The sequence below is a fragment of the Chanos chanos genome, chromosome 5 (genome assembly GCF_902362185.1).
Source record: "Chanos chanos chromosome 5, fChaCha1.1, whole genome shotgun sequence".
NCBI lineage: Eukaryota > Metazoa > Chordata > Actinopteri > Gonorynchiformes > Chanidae > Chanos > Chanos chanos.
The window spans coordinates 47,608,958-47,632,175 of record NC_044499.1 but is presented as its reverse complement, the minus strand read 5'-3'; positions in this window follow the sequence as shown (position 1 = coordinate 47,632,175).

Genomic DNA, 23,218 nt, shown 5'->3' with positions numbered 1-23,218 from the left:
AGATCCAACAACTGACGCAAGTTTTATTTGTACATAGGACCACTTCATTCAGTGTAAACGGTTTATCAGCGGCAATGATACTAAAGAGATAACACAAATCCGCTTTGGTTCCTTCTTTGTGGTTTAACCCAGTGCACTACAAATGGCTTGACCTAGTGTATCATGGCAGAGGAAGTTAGGATGTGCTGCCCAGGTATTTGGTTCAGTTGAATTATAAGATGACTTTGCTGACATCAACCTGTTGCAAGGCCAAACTGAAAAAAATTGAGAACTGCATGGTTTCAGAATACTGAAGGTGACAAGAGAATGGGAGAGTGAATCTGGTCCACAAAACTAATGGAATGTGTGAGGAGAGATCAGTCACATGTGTATGATGGCCCTATTAAACAGCTGTCATCTTAATCATAATCAATTAACCGTCTTCTGAATTATTTAATTATCATTGTTGTTAACTGATTTCAGTTTTTGTCAGTGTGGACACAAAGAGACTGATTGAAGAGACTGAACAGTTTACGGATTGCGAGAGAAGCTGAGATGCTTCGACTTGGTTTCCATTGAAGTGTTCACTCAAGGATTAGGGTGTCGTCCCTTTCACAAGCAACAGGTAAATGAAATCTGAAACACTTTAACTTGCTTAGCGTGATCATCTCAATCAGTAGAGGGAACACAGTCACACCTGAGAAGAACACACGCAAATAAGGATACTCGTAATTTTTCTTGACTTAAGGCCAAATAGTTTCATTTTATCAAGCACATATCCTATATATTTCGTCCTATGTCGGCCAAACAAAAGTACTACAGTACTGTATGGGCTGACCAGTGAGACAAGGCGGACAACCGCCAGCCAATCAGCCTTTTGCTTGGAGGATCAGTCAGTTCCAGGTAAAGTAGATTTGCCCTCGTGGATCATGAGTATTGGTAATGAGATCCTGGATTAACTAGGCACTCCCAGACCCTCCCCACTGTACCAGTTAGAAAGTGGGACAATTAATTGACACTCAATCATAGGATATTGGCACACATTAGGATATCAGATGTAACATTCTTTATGTTGATTCTCTGAAAATACAGTTAGAAGCAAATGTAATATCCTTTTTGGTTGGATTCTTAAAAATTCATTCTCTTCTTAACGTTGTCTGGACGGAAACCCCAGCCGTGCAAGGCATCGCCCAAAATTGTGACTATGACTTTTCATGTCCTTTCTGTCAGAGAGCACAGTAATAATGGCTGTGGTACTTAGGTTATTGTAAATGCTATGTTCCTCATAAAGGACCATTCAGTAAATGATTTAAGGAAACTAGTGCTCTGACCTCAGTTTTTTTTTTTCATACTGACAGGAAGCAGTTCTTTGACCAGGAAACCCACTTTGTCATTGTCAATCACATTACAGGCCATTTTTAGCCCAGACTTTAGATTGCACCATGTGACAAGTAAATCCAATTTGAAACCTTGAGTTTGCTCCCGTTCACCTTCACTATGAAGTGGGAACTTTAAACATGACTGCCCCCTTGTGTTTACAAATTAGATTGCACATAAAAAGACAATGTGGATTACAATCCCTTGGTAATGGTACCCTTAGAGCACTGAAGTGAAGTGAATCGTTCAGTTTTGAAATAGTACGTCTGTATTTATTTATTTATTTATTTAGTTTTATAATTAAAAAATCTCCTTCCTTCAACAACAGTTAAATAAATACCATATGACCTTAAATAGCATTTGATCCAAGCATGTTTTCTGCCACACATAATTTTTATTCCTTCCACCGGATCCCTTACGGAAATTTGTCTTGGCATCCGCTGTAATGAGGAGGGATTCAAGAACATAAATCTTGTTTATTCACCCTCACTCTTCCAGTAAGTCTGTTCCCCTATGTTACCAGATACTGCAGCAGCAGAGAACACATATGTTGTGATGGAAAGAGATGGATGTTACATCCTGTGGGATAACACCAGTAAAAGCATTGGAAAGTCAGCATTGTTGTTTCCTAGGCATGAAGATTTTGGGATACCTTACAGGAACCAGGTGGAAAAACCCTCTTCCGCATTCTTCCCATTGATTTAATGGAAATGATAACGGAGATGTTGGAGAATTTGTATTTTTTTCCCCTTTTTTCCTTTTTTGGTGTAACCCATAACTCATGGTAAAAAATTTCTAAGTCAGCACTGGATGTTAATGTCATCACCTGAAATAATGTGCAGTTTGATCAGTTGTTCCACTCATGCCGTTTGACAGCGTAGATGCTTCAGCAAAAAAAGCCTATGTCAGCAGAACATTCAACTTGAGATGCCTTAAGATGTAGTACTCTCCATAGTCCACATGGGGGCAGTGGATTAACAGAGTTGGAAAACCAGTTTCAGATGCGGTGACATTGTAAGAAAATGTAGAAATATAGACAGAGGACAAAGAAATACATTTAAAAAATCACCATAACGTTGTTTATTTTAAATCTTTTTTTATTTCTAGTTTGTTCCATGTATAGGTCAAGGCGCCCTTGACCCACAAAGCCTGTACAAAGTTTCAATGGGTTTCTCATCAGTGAGGTACTGCTGCTTCTGTCTTTTCACTTGACCAGTCGAGAATGTTCCCGTAAGGCCAGATGATTACATACAAATAAGTGAACATGAAAATAATAGCCCTGTATGGCCACTGGACATAAAATATGACATGTCTGTCAGGATATTAATAACAAACTGACAAGGACAAAGAGACGGAGAAATACGGTCTGAGGTTAATATGCTTCTCACATTTAGGACAGTGACCTGAGAATCTGATGATTACTGTGTTTGTCGTTAACTTTCTCTCTCTCTCTGTTTTACCTCTCTCTCTCTCTCTCTCTCTGTCTCTCTCTCCCTCTCCCTCTGTCTTTTGATCATGTTCGTATGTCCTGATTGTCCTCCCGGCTCTGCTGTCCTGCCCCTGGTCTCTTTCAGGTCCAGCAGGATGGATCGGTGTTCTCCAACTGTGAAGTTTCTCACCTCACTTATCACAATCAGGCTGAAACTCCATTGATTAATAGCATTTGTCACAGCTATAGTAAATGAATTAATGTACAGTAAAGTGCATTTTTCTTGACAAGAGCAGAACAAAGTAAAAGAATAAGTAAAGAAATACTTGCTATATTTTATATGTCCTCATTGCAACAACGTCCATGATACGCTACGTTTGTGGTTTGGCATACAAATTGGTTAGTGTTTCTTCATACATGGTTTTTATTTGTTTTGTTTTTTTTGCCTTTGCAAAAATAACCTTGCTGAGGTACTGTCTATGTCAGTTTGATCTTATATGATCTCAAAATTTTTGCATGTGATAAAATCTTTTGTAAATCTGGCCTTGAGAACGTACGGACATTTACGATTTTCATAAAATATATATTGGCTTACAATCTGTACCAAAAGAAAACACAGAACATTTTGTATTTTGTTACCTCAGTGAGAGGACATAGAGCATGCTTATAAAGTGCAATATCCTGGCTGATAAATGGTGTCCAGTAAGAAGTGAACCTTGCCCTTTTAAAGCAGAGAACGCTTTACTGCCCTAAAACCCAGTGCCACATGGCTTGTATGAAAAAAAAAAAAAAAAACCTGCCCCAACGAGCTGTATTCCACTGGAATATTGTCTTTCATGACTCTGCCTTTCCATACGGAAAATAGAGAAATTCCTGGGTCTTCTGAGCCACAGTGCAAACTGTCAGAGTTAGGCCCTGAGACGGGGAAAAAAACAAGTGTAGGATTTCAGTTCACTTTCAGCTGTCACGGGGCATCTCCGCACTGCCTCCGTCAGTTCACCCCACATCTGTTAACATTAGTGCTTCTCGCTCTAACGTATGTGTAAACAACTCGCTGGTTCTCTCTTGGCCCCCTGTCAGTCGTAACGCTCCGTGTAAAACGTGCCACTACGAACAACCAATTTCTCTCTCTTTCTCTCTCTCTCTCTCTCTCTCTCTTTCTCTCGCTCTCTGCCAGGGTAGGGTGACCTAAGTGTGAAAAGGAGAGTGGGAGAGGGCTTGAGAATGGTTTCCATGACTACCCTTTGGGATTTCCAGTCATTCTTACCAGTTTTTACTGGATGCGGTTCAGTTGGAAATGGACTTTTATAATGGTTGTTAATCATACAAACACATAAAAAAAAAAACCTTAACATATTGCGCCGTTGCATCTCGGTTCCATGATATGACATTTAGGACTAATTTGATGGGCATCTGTTTCCACTCAAACACTCCGTCACAAACACAAAGCTGCCTACATGGCAGGCCTGCCCAGTCATGAGACAGAAGAACAATGCTGACATGACACAAAGGCTGGAGAGATGTGTTTGGAAGCTCAAAACTCTCTTGCTCCATGGATTTTGTTGAAGAGTACAAAAAAAAAGTGTTAAATGACAAGGTTGTATCGCTACCAAACACTGATAAAATCTAGATGAGTGGAATCAATAACTCTGATAGTGACATATAAGATTTCAGATGTGCTTTGATATTGTAACTGGATCTCATTACGCAAGATCCGTGAGTCAATCTGAGTTCTTCTCGGGGTCTGTTGGGGTCATCCTCCTAAAAAGATTTGTTATTAGGATTTTTTAAAAGGACACAAAATGAAAGCGGCCTGCAATAAATCTGCTGGTCTCTTTACGGCTTTGTTTGGTGAATTGCATTCTCTCATGAGGTAATTCAAGGCATTAAACTGGGCAGCGAAAACTATGGAAAACAGATATCAGATACTGGTAAATTTTTCCGTTGCTCAAGTTCAGTGCTGTGTTCCGGGGGTCCGTGTTCTAATGTTATGTAACAGATAGGAACCAACAAAAGAACCCCCCCCCCCCCCCAAAAAACCTTGGGCACTATGAGAACGTATTGACCACGGGGTTAACGAAGCTTGAATCGTTTAAATTGAAGTTCCACTTTAGATGTAGTTTGTTTAAATGAAAAAAACATGTTGCATCCAAGGGGTAATTTCAACCACATTTCATATTTTGGATTTTTTTTTTTTCATCTTACCATCAGAAAAGCAGGTGTAGCTTTAGGTGTGTCATATTTCAAAGACGCAAGGTTGTTCAGGTTGAAATCATGAGATCCTATGTCCATCTGTTGAAACCAGTCAAATAAATCAAAGCGGGGATCGTATTTTTGCGCTTAAGGCGAATATTTTGTTAAAAAAGGATCCGTTTCATTTTCTTCACATAAAATCTTATTGGGTCGATAAAAGTTAGTGATGACTACAGTAAGTTTGGTGTGTTTTCATGTTGAACGGTTGCCAGCATGAGGGATAATGATGGGGTGACATCATCTTCTCACGGGGCTCCGCCTTTTTTTTTTTTTTTTTCAAAATGACAAGGGAAAAGTTTTAGCAAATGGTCCCAAATTATGTCTTTGTGCTGGAATTTTAGTGCGGGGTCCACCTTAAATTTGTTCTGAACATATTCTGTGTCAAACACTCAATCAGAAACATTCAATCATTGTTGGTCCCTTTTGTTTGTATCGTTTTATTAGATGTATGTGTCAAGTATGAATGTTTGAGATTATAAATGGAATAGTATATTTTTGAATAAATTACATTAAGAGTCATTGTACCGAAACCAAATGTAAAACACAAAGTGAAAGTTACTACTTTTTAAAAATGTTGCACAAGGCTCAGTTGAGTTTACAAGATTAAAAGCCTACTCCCTGATTATTGGTGTAACTCTTAAAGTTCAGTCTTATTGTATCTATCACCAAGTGATATAATCAAATGTAATCTTTTCTGTCTGCAGCTGCCTGGTGGAGAGACAAACTGTGTAATAAATGGAAAGTAGTATTCCATTTTGCAAGCACCCTTACCCCTTTTCAAACAATATTGTTTTTATTTGGTCTAGGTCTAGGTAATTGTGTTATATTGTATGATGCAGAGCGTCTGTAATGGAACTCACATTTCTGAAAATTGCAGGGTGTTCTATTTTTGTTTGGAAACAAAGGCTGGAAGGACTGGAATGTAACATTTTGGAAATCACATGCCCGTCTTAATGAGAAGTCATAATCCTAAAGTGACAAATGCTATCTGTATTATGAACAGCAAAGTTATAGCAAAAGAAAAGAATACAATTGTCTTTGTTTTGACTGTTAAATTACGCATTATATTACTGTCCAACAGTAAAACACGTACATTCAGATTGTTCAAATGAATTGAAAACGATTTTAATTACACCTAAGTCTACGTTTACATTTTTGAAACCCCCCTAGCAATAATTATTTGACATTATAATTTGTCAGTGTTTTCTCACTGCTGTGTTTTCTCAGGGTTTTTTTTTTTTTTCTTTTTTCGATTAATGAGAAACGGGATTGATGGAGTGAGACAGTGAGGCAACATGGGTGCTGCTCTGGGACAGGATCATCGGTGCCCATCCATCTCACTTGCGTTCGTTTATTTTCCCTCTGTCTTGCGTTATTAGGTGAAAGGAGAGATGGAGCAAGAGAACAGAGAGAGAAAGAGAGAGAAAGAGAGAGAGAGAGAGAGAAAGAGAGAGAGAGAGAGAGAGAGAGAGAAGCATTCGTCAGCAACAGATGGTATTGGAAAATAATTTTATATTTTGCTTCTTAGTCAACACGTTCTTTATAACAGGCAATGCTTCTCTCGTGGCCAGACATACTTATTTCCGTGGTAAAATCACAGACTCGTTGGACAGCTGTCCTACAGTGATGCAGACTCAGCAACGTAGCCATCAAAACGGGCACAGTGTCCTCACATGAACCCAGTCGGCTACCGTGCCCCGCAGCATACCAACGTCTGGCCTACATTAGGAAAAACGTAGCGAAAACCGTATACACTAAGGCGTATTTGATCACTCTCACGTCCCCCCCGCCCCACCTCTCTCTCTCTCTCTCCTTACTCTTCTTCCTTCTGTCTGGCCTGACAATCCTTTCTTTCTTTACCTATTCCAAAACCAGCTTCTAATCTACAGATGTTTCTCTAATCTTACTTTATTTATTCTACATCTGCAGTAAGAGCGCAGGTTATTATGGTTTGCTTGAAGAACTAGTTCATCTGTCTCTCTTCTCTTGAATCTGGGGGACTGAGAACGCAGAGCTCAGTTTCCTCACACTATCTGTTTCATTTAATATTTGGAGGAGTTGGAAACTGGCTTTTGACATCATGTGGAAACAAAGATGATATATTTCTGGCGTGAAAAGCAGTCATTTGGCAATCTGGTTAAGAAATATTTTATTTCAGCCAATAAAAGTAATTCTGTTTTTCCCCCTTGGTGTCATTTTTATGATTGCTAGCGCTGTGGTCATTGCCTGCACATCACCCTACCACCGGGGAGAATCTGAGGACTGCAGAAAAATTCTGCTTTCACTGTAGCTGCGTCATTAGTCAAATGGCCCTTGTAAAAGCCAGTAGGAGTTAGTTAATTAATAATAATTTAGTTCAAAACAATGAAAAATTGGCAAAGATCATTTCATTATGATTTATAAGATTCATATTAGTTTAAAATGCATAATTTAGTAATGCATAAACAATAAAAACATTTCTGTATTTTTGGACTTTTGACTATACAAATATAACATCACTGTTTAAGAGTAACTCTGATTGGACGATTGGACTAATTTTGGTTGGTTTTGGAGCCAGATACTGTTGGAAGCGACAGGGTTTTTTGACCGTGCGTTCGACGTTACAATTTACCTTTTTCAGGTCAACATTTAAAAGGAAAGTTACCTTGTCTCGTCGCTCGCGTTACAAAGACTGTTTGCGAGACTTACTCAAACAAGTGGTACGGTTACGGGGAAGAAGAATGAGATGGAGTGCTGCTCCCAGCCCTCGCTTTCAAAAGAGCGGTTACGGAGAAACCCCGAGAGGCTGTGAAGACATGTAGCACTGAACTGTTACTTGTACAGTGAATGTTGGACGTTCAAGTGATAGATGCCCATAGCTGATTCGTTTCATATGCATTCTGCAAAATCTCATTTGGCCTGACCCACTTGGATCTGTCTGAGATTGCTCAAACGCTTAAAGGTTGATACTTACGTTTGTGCCTCTACGTAATGATTTTGGGTATGTATTTTTGTGTTCCTGCTTTACAGTCATTAGTATGTGTAATTATGTTAATGATGCCTCTTGATTAGCCTCGTTCTTACGGCCATACCAGGAGCTGTCTCGTGATACCTTTGAGCGGACACCTTGCTCACATCTTTATGCTGCATTCCGATTGGGTGAAAGAGAACGAGACGACGACCTTTGACCTCACTCGATTGCTCTCGTGTTTTGTTAGACACAGCTGTTCTCTTCGCATACTGTTCACAGGCACAGCCATACAACTTTGGGACAGACTGCGGTACATCATACAAATAGGAGGGCTGATCAGAGAACATCCAAATTAGAGCTCACAACAGATTTCCTGTTTCTCCCTATGGCCCAAAGCGTTCCAAGGACAGTTTGTTGTACTTTATGAGTATATTGTTTTGCACTGTTTGATTATTTCCAGAGAACCTCCAGCATATTCTTGGACAGATCGAGTGTAAATAAACCAAAACAGAGCAATATGGGAGAATGATGGTGGAAAGAGATGGAGAGATCTATTGGACTAAACATCGGACTATGTTACATCATGTGTCAACGCTGAAGAGACACGTGTTGAAAAGGTGCTTGAATTGGGTTCCAACCATTCGAGGGATTTCTTAAACATTCTTTTCAATAAGTCATTTGTGCTGAACTCCTGAGTAGATAATTCTGTTTTCCTCATTAGTGACACAAGACGCCCCCTCAGAGTGTCTTTCATCCCTTATCTGTCGTGTCAACATACTAATACCAAAGCAAGAAAAAGCATGACAGTGTGGAAATTACAAATTACAAACCCAGACCCAGAACTCACAACTGCCATGAGTCTTTTGAGTGTGTGTGTGTGTGTATGTGTGTGCATGTGTGTGTGTGTGTGTGCATGTGTGCATGTGTGCGTGTGCTTGTGTATGTGCGTGTGTGTGCGTGAGTGTATGTGTGTGCGCACACATGTATGTGTGTGTGTGTGTGTGTGTGTGTGCATGTGTGTGTGTGTGTGTGTGCATGTGTGCGTGTGCTTGTGTATGTGCGTGTGTGTGCGTGAGTGTATGTGTGTGCGCACACATGTATGTGTGTGTGTGTGTGTGCGTGAGTGTATGTGTGTGCGCATGTGTGCGTGAGTGTATGTGTGTGCGTGTGTGCGTGCGTGTGTGTGTGTGTGTGTATGTGCGTGCGTGTGTGTGCGTGCGTGTGTGTGTGTGTGTGTATGTGCGTGCGTGTGTGTGCGTGCGTGTGTGTGTGTGTGTGTATGTGCGTGCGTGTGTGTGCTTGCGTGTGTGTGTGTGTGTGTATGTGCGTGCGTGTGTGTGCTTGCGTGTGTGTGTGTGTGTGTGTGTGTGTGTGCGTGAGTGTATGTGCGTGCGTGTGTGTGCGTGCGTGTGTGTGTGTGTGTGTATGTGCGTGCGTGTGTGTGCTTGCGTGTGTGTGTGTGTGTGTGTATATGGGAGACAGATTGAGATAAGGCCGAACATTTGTTGTGGTCAGAATCCCGAGTTTTAGGGTAAAGGGCTTAATTGAATAAAACAGCGTAGTCTGCATGCCAACCAAAGTTACATATCTTACAGATTGAGGAGATCGAATCATATCTGGGTCATATTCATTTACCTTGGTAACAGATTAACCAGAGAAACAGCTATTACCATAAAAGGCTCTTCAGAGAACATTCCAGATCCCTCTAAGGCTCTGATATTGTACTGACTTCTTTCTTGTTGTCCCTAAGTAGTCCAACATCATGTGTTTTCTCTTTCCTCTTGAATACCCTCACCACTATTGCCTCAGCGCTAAAGAAGGAAAAGTAAAAGTCGTGGACTAGTTTTTGTAGGCTTTGGAAGTGCTATGGGTCTGTTCATGCCCGTCATTAATTGTTTTAGGCAGACAGGGCATGATCTGCTTCCCTGTTTCCATTAAAACAAGGCAAGGTCCCTGAGGACACTGGTGGAGTAATTACAGGCAACTGAGAGAGCTGCTTTTCGCCAAAGGCATCTGCTCTTGTCTTAATATTTCACAACACAATAGTATTTAACCAAAAAAAAAAAATAACATTACTCATTATTTCCATATTCTAAATTGCATAAGCGGCTGGTGGCAACGATCGTCTGCAAAGACAGATGTTCATCGCCGTGGGAACTCTAGACTGATGTTCTGAAGTTAAGGTCTACAGGTGAGGTGCCTTTAAGGACTTTCTAAATGTCTACGATGTGGAAAAAACGTCTTTATTGACGGAGGAGGTCAATGTGCAAGAGGGGAGAGGATAAACTGATGCACCAAGGGCAGAGACGGATTCACTCGAGGTCAGAAGATTGAGCGCTCATATAGTTAATGAGATCGTGTGTCATACTTAAAGCTACCAGTGGTCATTTGAATGGACCAATGTTCCAATTATAGCCTTTTAGCGTTGCTAATGGCAAACTCTGCTGTCTGCCTCCTTCCCTTTCGAGGTAATAACTTATGAGGGGGCCGTGATGACAGATGAGCGTTGCAGTAACGTTAGTGAAATGTTATCCTAACATCAGTCCAGGGTGACACGGTGTTCAGAGGTGGGGAAAAGGAGGGAGGGAGATAAAATGAAAAACACCTGCAGCGATCAGGGTGATCCTCTGTCTGGTAGAAGAGTCTCAACATCTGGTTTCATCTGAATTCAAGGCAGATGGTGTATCATTCTTACTTCCCTGTCCCTGTCTCACTCCTTCATACCTCACACACCCCACCTCCCTCCCTCCCTCTCCTCTAATTCCGCCCCCCCCCCCTTTTTTTTTTTCTTTATTTGAAATATCATATGGAAAATTCCTTTGCTCTCATGGTGAAGGTGGAAAAATAAAAAAAAAAAGAAGCCTTGTCTGGATTCTTCCACGCCAGTTGTGATGATTGATAGAGATGTAGCTGTTTTCATCTTAAAATATTGGACAAAACAAACAGTCATAAATCTCACCCTGTGCATACAGAAGGGGAGTGGGGAAGATAGTGACCCAGGAGAACTCAGGGAAGAACACAGTGAAAATTTTATGGCAAAAAAAAAAATGTTAATGTCGATTTTGGATGGTTTCAGAGGCCTGGTGGAATCAGACTCAAAGCACTAACGCCAACAAATGCTCATTTCATTTCATTTCATTTCATTTGCGTCTTAAGCTCGGCTGTTCCCTCCGTAACAATTACATTTAACCACAATTCCTCATTCGCCTCAAACTCAGATCAGAGTGTCTTAAACAAATGCCTATAACGTTACCACTTATTTTCTTCATTTAAGATAACGCACCGGTCGTGGACTACTCAGATTTAACTTTAAAAATATTATATCATTATTTTCTTCTTCTTCTCTTTTGTGCTGTGGCCAGACCAAGTCACAGTCACTGCTAATACAAATACACAACATACCATGTCAACCTGCTGTGTTTCCTGGCTCACACATGAGTGAATATGTGACCCTTCCACCAAAGGACCCCCCAAAAACTAGAAACAAACCGCCTAAACCCTAAAATCTCAAAATCAGTCGTCATCACCATCTCAAACGTTGGCATTAGTGCGGCTCAAAGCTCTTTTTTTTTTTTTTATGTCTTTCTTTATTTTTTTGTCAGCGGCAGTTGGCCGAGACTTTAGCGCAGCCTTGTAGATGTAGATCTCTTTTGGACTGGTTGAATAAGCCTGATGTCTTTGTGCTTCAGTCTGTTTGGAAAACTGGGATTCATCAGGTTGTAACTCTTACTTATGTTATTGTTTTGGGCTTGACTGCAAAGGAATGTGCTCTGAGGTCTTCAGAGGTCACAGCCAGGTTCAAAACACAGAACAATATGGTATATGTATATATGTGTCCATTTGGGGCAGAGGTATATGTGTGTGTGTGTGTGTGTGTGTGTGTGCGTGTGTGTGTTTGTGTGTGTGTGTATGTGCGTGCGCACGCACGTCTATGCTGAGTCTGTCTGTGGATGGAGGTTGAGTCTCAAAGTATATTTAAACATAGTTTCGTCAGGGAAAAAAAACTTCAGATTTTGCCTTAACTGGTATCCAGGTGTAAAGGACAGAGGGGCACGAAAAGAAGCAATCTTGTTTTCCTCTTTGTATGTGAACCTAAAGTAATGTAAACTCAGCAAGCCCATATAAAATTATATGGTCAATTTGACTTATTTTCCCTTTCTCTGTGAAAATCCAAAAGGGAGACAGGGAACCAGGTTCATTACAATGTGTTCACTTTCCAAAATTCTACTCCTCTCTTTTCCTCGAATAGCTCCCCTTTCCGTTCCTCCACTCATCTAAAAGATGGATAGACATCTGAAATATAAAGCCCCAAGATCTGATGAGATCCTATTAGATAAAAGACCTCGTGATACTAAGCCAAATGGCCCAGCGCTGAAATGGAGATATTAAGTGTTCCTCTAATATGACTCTGTGAGAGGGAAAGAAAGCAAAGCCAAATTTTCATTTGTTCTTCTGGCTACCTTTCAATCCTTTCCATGGTACTGACTCTGCTGCTCCAGGAAATTGTATTCCTAATGATGTCCCCCATCAACGTCTGGCTCGGGAAAGCGGTATGGAAATGGGCTGGCACAAATACAGCTCTTCACTGAAGACTCCGGTTCGGAAACCCGAATCGTAACCACCACAACAAGTAGCAAACAGAGGTGTGATGACTAAATGTGTTGGAAAAGATGACGAGTCTCTCCGCCAAGGTTTGGTCTTCAGGAGATATCTCTCTCTGTTGCAAAGCTAATCTCCCTCATGGTTCTTTGAGTCGATGAAAAGGCAAAGGAATCCCTGACTAAATTTTTCCACATCTTTACCCCCCCCCCCCCCCCGACTATCAAACCGCATTTAGAAAACTGTAAAATCTGGAACTTTGTACTTTGAATGTGACAGAACTAATTACTTTGAGACAAGCGAAGAAGCTTAAGAGTGGCAAGAAGAAAACAATATTTTTTCTGTGAAGTAAAGTTTGAACAGCTCATTGAATTAGATTAGTTTATTCTGTGTTTATTCTTTTAGCCGTGATTAAAAACAACCCAAAATGAATCAACATGGGAACTGCTATCCTGAATAGAAAAACACAAATGGGGCAAGCTGATATTTTTCTGCCAAAGCCTTGTGTTTTGACATATGTAATACAAGCATTAAATAAATAATTATTTAGCTCCTGTTGTTAACGAGACTCTACATCTGAGAGAAATTTTGCTTGTCTGTAAAGCTTTGTCTAATGATTCGCATTTAAAACCCAAAGCTGCAGAATGAATCGACAGCAGAATCAGAGTTTCTATCGGGTTAACAAAATACTGAGTGGAAAAAAAAAGAAGAACTAAGATAAATTCAAAAACAGATACACACATGTACTAATGTCACTTGGAAACTTAAAAATAATTTATGGGGGGAATGTAGGTCTTACGATTTGGAAGTTTGTTACATAACTGTGCGAATGATTTATTGTCGCTCAGATGAATATTATGGATATTTACAATGGTGAAAAAGAATTTATACTAAGAAGGAAAAATGTCTTAAAGGATGAAGAAAGACAAAAATAAAACAGATAGCGAGAAAGGCAGATTTTTATAAAACGACCAGAGTGACTCAATAATCTTAGTGCTAAGAACAAAAATTGCGCTTGAAAATGAAAATATCTTTTATTGTGGATTATGATCTGTAGCAAAGTGCCTTTCATTGGATGTGTCCATAGAGTATATGGGAGGAGAGACCGTGACCTATTAGTGGTTCCCACAGCCCACATAAAGTTCAACATTCGCTCTTGAGTCACTGTGCCTTGCTCCTGACATAGACACGGGCTTCCTCTCTCCTCCTGATCCGAAAGAAGCAGAACTCAGTGGAGACCTGTGAACTGCAGCATGCTAAAGCAATCAAACATGGATCCCAGACCGCACCACAGACTGCCTGTTCTCAGAAGACTACGTCTGACTCACCGGATCTGGGGCAAAAAAAAAAAAAGAAAAAGAAAAAGAAAAAATGTTCTTACTCAACATGGATGTCTAACATACCCTTTAAACCTTCTCACCTAAGAGAAAGCCATCTCCCCTGCCTGTGTTCTGAACTGACATATTCTAAAGTATAGAAACCTGCCCAGTGACATGTATTCGTCCACATCTTCACAATCTCTGCGTTACAGACATCAGCTTGTCTTAATCTATAGATGTAACACAGCTTTCTTATGGTGAAACAGAGGTTTCTTTCTTTTTTTTTTTTTTGTAGGAGCAGGACTCTGTCCTGGTTCAGGTGATAAGTTCAGTCATAAACTTTACTACTTTGCAGTACCTCTCTCTCTCTCTCTCTTTCTCTTTCTCTCTCTCTCTCTCATCCATAGACTTCTTTAAAAGGTCTCCTCTGCCGGGAGCCCCGGCCGATGCTTTCTCTGCCATCCAGCAGTGCTGAGTTGTAGAGATGGCAAAGTATGTTCCATTTGTGTGGCCAAAGGGAAACCAAGCAAAGCGAAAGGATGTGGTAGAACTTCTTGAAAAGCCATTATGAAGAGAGAGAGAGAGAGAGAGAGAGAGGGAGAGAGGGAGAGAGAGAGCACTGGAGCATGGGCAGTAGGAATTATAGCGAGATCTGCATCAGCTGCCCCCCCCCCCAAAAAAAAATCTGCTGATGTGCCCATTGACTCTCTCGGTGTGGAAACCAAACGTTATAAAAATTACTCAAACAAAACATACTTTTGTCCAAGATAAACTTTCCCGTGGACCCAAAATGGCTAAGTACCAGTGGTTCCAGCTCTTTAGTGGAGGGTGATAGTGCTCCCGGACAGCCTGCAGATCATTGTGCATTGATTGCACTTTGAAAGAAATGTAGACTTCATTGAGTGAATCTCATAACAGTGAAGGAGTAGTCTTAACAGTCTGTAACCCACTGAGGTTTATTATGTATAGAAAATGGCACATATATTCCCAGAGTAGACAATCTCTATTATGCATGAATCTATACACAGTTTCCCAGAAACTCCTCAAATTTGATATCTTTCAATTAGAATTCAAGTCCCTAAGCCATGGTTGTAAGAAAGTGACATGTATTTAATTTACGTGTCTATGAACTCAACATTTCACTGCTCATTTTCATTGTCACGCTCCAGTTCGAGAGTTTCCCAGTCCTGTTGTAGGCTATATGATATGCTTAATAGTCTTGCTTGACTAGAGTGTGAGGTGTGTGTATGTGTATTGTGTCAATTCGAGCATTCAAAAATATATGAATTTTGTGCTGGAGCTTTCCTAACTATTCCTTTCATACTGAGCGTATGTTTTGCTGTTTCCAACAAAAAAAAACATGTTTGGCCTGTCTTGTTTTTCCGCAAGGTGACTATTGTCAAATAAAATTTGATGCCAAATAAATGTAGGTCTTAAGTTTTAACAGTGTCAGAGACATTTTTCAGCAATGACAAAGCACTCATCCATGCCCATAAAAGACATTTTTTTGGGGGGAAACTTTCGTAATAAAAATTCCACAAAGATAACAAATGTTTGAAGTGAGCTCGAAAGTTCCATTTTTCAAGTGTAGCAGCCAGGTTGACTTGAAAGGCTTCAGTCCTTGGATTTGTTGTAGATTATTGGTGAATGTCTTTGTAATCCTGCAACAATGTTGCAACAATACAGAGACAATACAGAGAATTACAAAAACCAAAATCATCTCACAGGATGAAGTCATTATAACTATGATCTTTTATGCTAGGTCATCGCAGGACAAAACTTAATGATTTTTGAACGGATCAGAGTTCGTTCTGAATGGGCCCTTAGTTTGACCCGTTTCCGATCAGACCATCGTTAAGAGCAGTGTCTGTAAGCCAGCTGTGATGGCTTTTCTCAGGAATGTCTCTGTTTTTTTGCTGAATCCACTCAAACATCTGGATGACCATTTGAGAGACATGACAGGAGAATAATGGGATTTTGACCACTCATCTAACGCCCCCCCACCCAAAAAGAAATCATGATTTTTTTTTAGCTTAGCTTAGTAATCATCATCTTCCTTACTCTTTTAGATCATTTTCCAACTAAAAAAAAAACTGTTTCACTTCAAGAGCATCTTTTATGAAACAGGTGCCAAATGGATAAGTGGTGATAAGTTGTCTTGTTTACTCTTTTCTCAGACTTTTAGGACAACATGATAAATGAGTGGGTGTCCACAGGTGTGTATCCATCATCACAGGATGTGTTTTCATGACTCCCCTTTGACAGGCTATAATATTTAAGAAAGTTTAAACTTGACCCAAATAGCCACACTTGTTAAGAGGCACCCAGTCATGCAGTGGCTTCGCCCCCCTTCTCCCGCCTTCATTTTTACAAGCCTGCTGTCTCCCCCTCATAAAAGACAAATCCCGGCTCTGGAGATTTATGATCTGCTCTCTGGGTTCGTTTACATCGGCCATTACATGTGCCGTTTGACACCGGGCCCGAATTTGACAGAAACAATCCCAATCAGATTTTACCAGCAAAAAAAAGACAAAAAAAACCCCAAAGTGTTGTAACATCAAAAGCATCAGGTGTAAGATTATGCAGAGACAAACCAACCAGGATGATGCATGTGGTGTGCATTAAAAGAGTCTTGTATTATGCCATTTAGAAAAAAGAAATTCTAGAAAGAGACTTCAAAGCATGAAGAACAATGCAAAATGATTGATTTGGATGAGACAGAATGAGGTTGAGAGGAGAGAGAGAGGGAGAGAGAGAGACAGAGAGAGAGGGAGAGAGAGAGACAGAGAGAGAGGGAGAGAGAGAGAGAGAGAGAGAAAGAGAGAGAGAGAGAGAGAGAGAGAGAGAGAGAGGCCTAATTTGTCACACTCGAAAACTTCTGACTAGCTGCTGGCATCACAGGCTATCTCTCAAGCCTGCTCTTCTTCTTCTACTTCTTCTTCTTCTTCTTCTTCTTCTTGTTACATCAGTCAAGGGTGCTGAGAGTTTGTACAGAGGCTCTTCACACGGTGCACATATGACAATGGAGTAAGCCTGGGGAAGAATGGTTCTAATTAAAATGGTGTAGGGGGAGAGTCTAGACGCTGCATCTGGGAAAAAAAGAAAGTCCTGCCTGTCTCTTTGCTCCTCTCAGCAAATTTCAGAACCAACCCCAAGCCAGAAAACACACCTGCTCGAATCTGATATCCCGCTTTTTTTTTTTTTTTGTCTCCTCACAGTAATGTCCCCTGAGCTACACCGTCCTACCACTAATTCACTCCGGCAAAGGCAAAAGCGAACGGCAATACACACTAGTCTCCCTCTCTTCCTCTCTCTCTCTCATGCATTTATTTTGAAACCTCTCCTACAAGAGAGTAAATGGAGTTATGGTTTTCACATTTAGAGATGACCCGAGATCGGACATACACTCACACTCCGTGTTTCTTAGGCCAGGACGATGTTGTATCCTTTAGAAGTATCACAAGATTTAGAGAGTGAAGAAGAAAATTTGAGGCCTATGTACTATGCCAGTACTGGGCTTAAACCAAGCAGTTGGCCTTGAGAATCATTGAGAAACAACAGCAAAAGTTAAGCTATGACAATGCATGAAAAATCATTCATTCTTTGGGCTAAAAAAATCAGACATTTCCTCTCTCCAGTGCAACCATGTAAGCCTCATAGTCCCACTTGGTGAGAACATTTGTTTGGGAGTTCACCGGGGCAGTGTTCGGAAATGTGGAGCAGAGCTCATGATTTCCTCAGGTTTTTGGGTTTTTTGGGGTTTTTTTTCAGCTAAGTTGAGAGCACAGAGGCCTCGAGGGAGAGCTGTCAGTCAAAGCTGGCAGGGTTGTTGAGAGCTAGGCATTGCTACAAGAAGCTGCCACTGTTTATTAGAAATGAAGGTTGATTTAATGTTTGACCATAGCTGACGTGTCCGTCGGGAAAAATGGGAACTTGCCTCAAAGGAATCTCCCTCTCTCTCTCTCTAACTCTCTCTCTCTCTCTCTCTCTCTCTCTCTCTACCTATCTCTCTCACTCTCCCATTTTCTATCCCTCTCATTGCACTCACAGTGTATTTCCATCCATGTACCTTTAATCGCACACATGATTTGCAACACTGTCTGTTCTGGACAGGATCATTTTTGAGATTTGTTCCTTTCATTTTTTTTCCCTCACAGTCGTTTTTACTTTCTGATCATGCCCAAATCACTCTTCCTTCGCTGAGTGAGTCAAGTCATGACTCACCATCTCCAGTGCTTCTCCACAGGAATGTTCTTGTGCTTCTCTGTAAATCAGGACCCACATCTGGCTGTTCGGATGGAGCCCGAGATTCCCGTTTCTCAACACAAGAGCTTCTCAGAACCCACGGTATATTTGGAACACATCGGCTTTCATTCACAGTCTAGTGGTCCAACTTTCCACCTTGTTCTCTTTCAGTCAGCTTCAAGGGCATAGGGTGTGAGTTGTCTAAACGGTACTCGATGGGACAGATAAGCGTCACAGTCTTGATTAGTCGGATTTCTTGTCTCCATTTCGAACGTATGCAATTATCATGTGGGAACCCCTCAGGCAATTTTCGCTCCGTTCTTACAACGCAGGGTGCAGAAGGACATATCAAGCTAGAAAACTTGGCCTCGTGAGCTAGCCAAGCAAATAGAAAACAGATAGGATGTTAAATGGTTCAGACAGTGGGTTTCGTGGAGAAGAAACTCTTTAAAGTTTTGCACGTGAAACTTCCCAGCAGACACTGTTCGTTTGATATCCTCTTGGCTGCCCCAAGGTGTCTACGGAGACCCAGTGTGAGATGAAGATGATGAGAACGCTGGAGAGCACTCGGCTCGGCTTGACGCTGAGCCACGATGCCGGTATGAAGAGTCACGTCTGGGTTTGGTTAGTCCCAATTAACCCAATTCAAAGAGCCTCAGGAGAAGAGCTGATGAGTGAAGGAAGAGGGGTCCAGGTTAAATGCTTTTCACATCTTATATTTTTTTTTTTTTACGATGGACAGGTTCCCTTAGCTTCGTGCAGTAAGTTCTGAAAAGGTCATTGCTGCATGTAAATAAAGACAAATGACTAATGTTGAGAACTTTCCAGAGGCTAATTTTGAAAGATGAGAGATAAAATTGAGTTAAATGTACATTCATAACTGATAAAGAGGGAGCAAACACTTCAGTCCCACCATCGAGACGCGAGCTGTTATCAGTCATCTCCAAGTGAGATCATATGTGTCCACCGAAGGTTCAGGGGTCATGCTTAGAGGTCAGTGGGTTCACATTCCTCCAAGAAGTCACTGAAAAAAAGGAATCTCTAAGTCGGTGACCTTACCTCTTTGAGTCTACCTTTGACCATCAGAACTGTGATGTTATCACATTTTAACAGAACCTGTTTTGACATCTGGCGACTATAACCTATTATTTCATTCTTTCTCATCTCCTTTACTCTCTTTTTAATCTCTCCAAACTATCAATCACTCAGTAAGATCTGCTGTCTGTTCAAATGTCTGTTTGAGAACAGCAGGTCGATAGTTCATCTTAACTCTTGGACAAGTGTGAATAGGTTCGTCTGTTGCTGATATTATAATTGTTCATTACAGTCGCCATTGTTATTGTTATCGATGATTACAATTTTGGGCCGTACGATTTTCTCTACAAGGACACAAAATCTAACTGTGTTCTGGCAAAGTCTCGATCTGTTGGATGTTACATGGATGTTTGCATACTTGCAATTTGTTTTTCCTTTGGAACCAAAGAATATTGCCACAATGATTCCATACACTCAGCGGGCCTCTTTTCGGGGGTGACTTGGAAACACTTGTTTCAGGTCAAAAGCAGTTTCATCCAAAACAGTCTTTCGTTTGGAAACTCTGAGCTAATGTTCAGCTGTTCTCAAAATATACCTTGAGACACTTTTGATGTAAGTATAAAACAGTATCTATGAGTCCATCCATGAACTTTCCTAAATCCATCATGCACAAACAGCGTTGCCAGTTATAAGAAGATATAAGCTACACTGTGCGACTGGATTGCAAAGGGCTCTAGAGGTTCAGACAAATTCCTGTCTGGGCTGCAAATGCTATCAGTTGAAATACAGACAGGATAGAGGCTGCCCTTAACACTGAGGAGTCTTCAGCTAGCAGATTAGTGGAATGAACCCAGATTCACTCTCTACAGGTCCATCAAAAAGGAAACTCAGTACTACAGTTTGAGCAGGTTTCACATGCCCAGATTAGGCAGTTTATTTGTCGACAATTTAAAAACTGAGATTGAGGAAGGCTGAAGATGCTATACAACTGTGCACTAAAGTGAATCTTTCACAAAATGATACTAAACAATTTTTTGTGTAGACCTTTCCAAAAAGTCAAAATTTGACATGACTGAGTGAAAAATGGAAGTGAATTTCAGTAAGCACATCACTGCTGGTTGACACATGGTGGTCCCAGCTTTGTTTATGCCTGTGAGTGAGTGTCCTTTGTAGTTCTATACCACAGGGACGAACTGGATGGGTTATGTACTACTGCACCTTGAACCAGTAAAGCATCTCAAGTAGCTATTTTGGGAGCCTGAGGGTAAGTCCAGGAATGCAGACTCACAGTAGGGTTAGCATGGAAGGAGGGGGGGGAAAGGTAAAACTAGAAATAACACAACAGGGTAATCAGCTGCAATCTTTCTGCTGCTGCACCATGATTTCTTTACTCTAAAAGAGTTTGAATGAAGACGTACCTTGGGAAAGCAGAATTTTCTTTCCAATGGTTCTGAGCATAAGTTGGAGAATTGAAAAATCATCATCTTCTTTTAACTCCACAACTGTGGTTCTACAAATTCCTCGTCTTCGCCGTTCTATCCATTTATTTGTTCCAGTTACATCAGGTCCATATATGGTTTTCTAGATTTTTTTTAAAAAAAAGGCCTCAAGATCAAATCCATACATGGAACAAAATAAACTAGGTTTCCTAGTACATGACTTGCGTGCTGGTTTTCCTAAACAATGTGGTTTCATTGGCCGAGAAGGCATAGATTTTGTGTCAGTCACTCTTAACATGGGTAACAGCTGATTTCAGTTAGAGCGGTTACTTTTTTTCTCTCCTGGAAACTATCCGTTGGAATCCCTATCTTAATTCTTTGTGTTCACTTGGATCAAGTACACTTTCCCATCTTTCTTTCACGTTGGTACGCTTTCCCATCTAGTATAAGTTAAAAACAAAAACATTTTCTGTAGTGAAATGAACAGATTAAGGGTTCAAAGGATACAAAGGATTCACAGGACACCCAGATTGAATTCAGTAAATGAGCTGAATATTTTGCTATTGTAAACTCACTCCAACCAACAGTTATCTTGTTCTTATTAGCATGGGTGGGAGGGAGAAGGGTGTATACAAGTCAAAACAAAGAAAAATGGAGACCACACAAGATTTCATCTAATCTTCTCCAATCCTCTCCATGACAAAGACTTCAGTAACCTAGTTACTTACCAGCAAGATGGAAATGGTTAGTTTTGGCAGTAATGTCAAGTTTTTTTTTCTCCTTTCATCACTTAAAAAGGGCTGGAATCTGGCCTCAACAAACAACTGGAAGTTTAAGAATGAGTCAGTAGACAGCCATCTCCTTTGAAAACCAGTATATTCCCTCTGCAAAACCCCTTTAACATTCTCAATTGATTCCACCAATCACAATTCTGAGTGGCAGGTTCTGCTGTATCATGGTGGAACCATGGCAAAATCCTGATGAAGTTAAATGCTTCACAAGATCATTGGGAATTGCTGATCAGACACTATTTGGGATTCGTTCTTGCTTGATATTGACATCGTGATACATCAACGTCCTCTCACAATGTCTTACTCATGCTGCATGACGATATGAAGTATTATCCATTTTTCTCTGACTCTCCAAATTTTTGTCCGTTTTCCTCTTGATGTGGAATGCCCAGTTACCCACAACCGCGCAAGTCCCCCCTCCCAGCCCCATCCCCCCCCCTGCGCAACAGCTGCCTCGGCTGAAGTGAGTCAGGCTGGCACATGCTTCTTGAATGAAATGTGAAACCAATCATTCACTTCTCCACACTTCAAATTGTGTGTTATTGTTAAGCCAAGTCGTGGCATTTGAAGGGTAGTATTGTTCTCTGAATATATATATATATATATATATATATATATATATATATATATATATATATATATATATATATATATGCACTAATCCATTAGAGACCACTACCTATGTGACCAGAGACCCTGCCCAAACCAAAGGAACACAGTCAGCTGTGCTCCTGTGGACTCCTGGCTCCAGTCAGCAGACTCCACAGACAGAAGTTAAACAGTGTCTTAACTGGTCAAACAACTTGTGAATTATGTGTGTCGCCCTTTTTATATCACTAACCTTTCAGTGATGGCTGTTTTGGTCTCATTTGACTTTATGCCAAATCTAAAATTGTGTTGATGCCTGAAGGAGGCTGTTTCGCTTCTAAATTGAAATACGCAAATGTTACCCCTGACCCTTTTCAACAGGAGGGGAGGAATCCGTCTCTCTAGATGATTCCATGACATCATTACTTCGTTTGTGATTTTGAAATATGATGCTCTCTGGCTGCCACAGAGTTTTAGTGTTGAGCTGGAAAGCATGGTTTTAATTCGTGGGCTAAAAGATGTATAGAGGTTTATATATCAGTGATGAATAACCTGAGGGTTTGTCCTGAAGGTCGGCCCATTTTGTCCCCAGATATTTTTCAAGCATTTGTCAGTTTTAAAAAGTGTAGAGAAAAACTCACATTTCAAGCTGTTAAGGAGGCACGTTTGCAGTTTCTGGTGGATGTTCTTGGATGTTTCTCATAAGTGATGCAAAAAAAAAGCACCTATTGTTTCTTTCAAAAAAATCCCTTTCTTGCTATTGTAAGATGAAGTAAATTTGTCAAGAAGCATTTGTGAAATATTATTGCCTCAAATTACCCATTATATACGCGTTCGTATGCACAAAATAGCCATAGACCTTTCACTTTGCGTTAAGCATGAAATTGAACTATAAATGCATACTCATTCGTGACTTTTACAAGACTGGAAACTATTCAAGGATACAAAAGGATATAGAGAGTAACTTGGTAACAAAGTGAGAGAAACAAAAATAAATTATAGTGATAAAATCTTTTTTCCCCATCAGTCCAAGACAATGACATACTCGTATAAAATGGTTGAGATGAAGTGTGGATTCTTTGGACCTTCTCTCTCTCTCTCTCTCTCTCTCTCTCTCTCTCTCTCTCTCTCTCTCTCTCTCTCTCTTTCTCTTTCACACTCTAAGAGCAGTGGGCACAGGTCCAGTCTGGAAGCCATTAGCCAAAAGTTCCACT